Genomic DNA, 2,060 nt, shown 5'->3' with positions numbered 1-2,060 from the left:
CTCATTTCATGTCATACATAACAATGAGCCCGTCCTCCGATGTCTACCTCCACCACTCTCCACTGGTGTCCTGGGGTCATTTAAGGGCATTCATGTAAAAACACTACATTAGTATCTACTGTGATTTTCTTTTGATTACGAGTCATGTTGTTGTTTTTTGCGTCTCATCTGCAATGATTGTGCACAGCTGAGTCGTTGTTTATTAATAATAACATTAATTATTATAATTATACCAAACAAGAGCTGGTTAACTAATAAATTAACAAGTTTGTCTGTGTGTGTCGTCCCCCCCCCCTCCCCCGCCCCCTTTTCTCCGAACTTGTCTGAATGGCAAAATCCTTTCCCTCCGTTAGCTCAGGGTCAACATTGTGCCTCCCTACAGAGTTCTTTTTCTCCCACAGTGCAACAGTGTATTAACAGAAGCCCGTAATCAACTTACTGCGCAATTCTCCCCATCATGAGGCCGTGTTCTGAAAGCACGTAATGTCCTTAGACAGAATGTATTAGAGGTAAGGACTTTGATTGGTTGTATAAGAATGTTGCGTATAGGTTGCTCTGCTTTTAGGCCAACTTAGTCTCTAGCAGAATGCATTCTGGGGCGATCGTTTCTGCAGACCATAGAAATAATATTCTTGCTTTGGGTCAAAATCGAAAAACATAGTTTTTGGGTGTACGTATTATTTGGCTGTACCTGCGTTGACCACCAGGGGTGCTGTAAGATACATCCCAAAATAAAGAGATGTTGTGTCAGAGTCACGTGAATTACGCAGTGCATGCTGATAGCCACTGTAATGGAAATGTAACCATACGGTCCTCAGGTGAGACAGGAAACCAACAAGATGGTACACAGTATTTACTCGTTAATAAGGTTTAATCAAAATAGTTTGCAAAGTATTGACTTCTCAAACAACAGTACACAACAGAAGTGTCATGAGAGCTGTCCTGGCAAGAAGCCCTGAATTCTGGTTCTCACCAACATCTTATACTCGGACTGGACGGACAAGGTCAGCCGGCCCCCCTCCGAGGGTGGCGTGATTTTACAGACAATGAGCTGGTGTGTACCTTATCTTTCTCAGTACTAGCAGATGGGCACACTATCTTGTCAAGTGGCAGATTTTGCACATTCTGTACTGAGAAGTAAGGTAAGAGTTAATCAGAACACAATATCCAAACTTGCATTCATGTAGAACTCCAGAGTAGTTAGATCAGATAACATACTGTTAACCTCTTAGTCTATGACGTTAGTACAGGAACAAATCAACTTAGGATATACTGATTATACACAGGAATAACAGGAAGACACGTTAGAGCATTTTTAGCCATTACGCCACAGAGCTAAAACATATTCATTTGGAGACCGCGTTGGTTAAGACATGCAGGGTCAGGACCTGATGCAGTCCATGAAACTTTCACAACCCTGCCCCCCCCCCCCCCCCCCCCCCCCCCCCACACACACACACACACACACAACCCCCAAATCCCAACATATCCAACCAACCCTTCCTGTAGATACCTTATGAGAGAGAGAGAGAGAGATATCAGCTGTATACACAAACACTCACCTATCTGAGATCAGAAGAATGAGAGAGAGAGAGAGGAGAGAGAGGGGGGGGGTAAAGAGGGAGAGAAAAAGATAGACACAGAGAGAGAGAGAGAGAGAGAGAGAGAGAGAATGGAGGAGGACCAGTGGGAGGAACTAAACACCGGTGAAGTTGGGAGAGAAGAGAGGGATGTGAAGGGGGGCTTCAAAAACCTTGTCCTAATGCAGCCTCGGCAACTGTTGCTATAGAGACTGACTCTGGATTTTTGAGCTGGAGTTTAATTTGGGTGTTGGATGTGTGGTCCACTCATGACAGCCTCCGTCACTAGGATGTGTTCTTCATCTCAAAGTTTTCACATACACGGACACCTGTAGCCATAGAAACAATGTGAAAGCTGTGTTTGTTATTTTGTGGTTCATATCCAATAAGACAAGTCGTGAGCTTAGAATGATAAGGTTCTATCTCCATTTTTGTCAAAATTGAGTCATGAAATTAATAAAATACAAAGGTTCCATCTCA

The sequence above is a fragment of the Nansenia antarctica genome (assembly GCF_963989245.1).
Source record: "Nansenia antarctica genome assembly, chromosome: 3".
In the NCBI taxonomy this organism is placed as follows: domain Eukaryota; kingdom Metazoa; phylum Chordata; class Actinopteri; order Argentiniformes; family Microstomatidae; genus Nansenia; species Nansenia antarctica.
The sequence above is the reverse complement of the archived record's forward strand: the minus strand, read 5'-3'. Positions refer to the sequence as shown.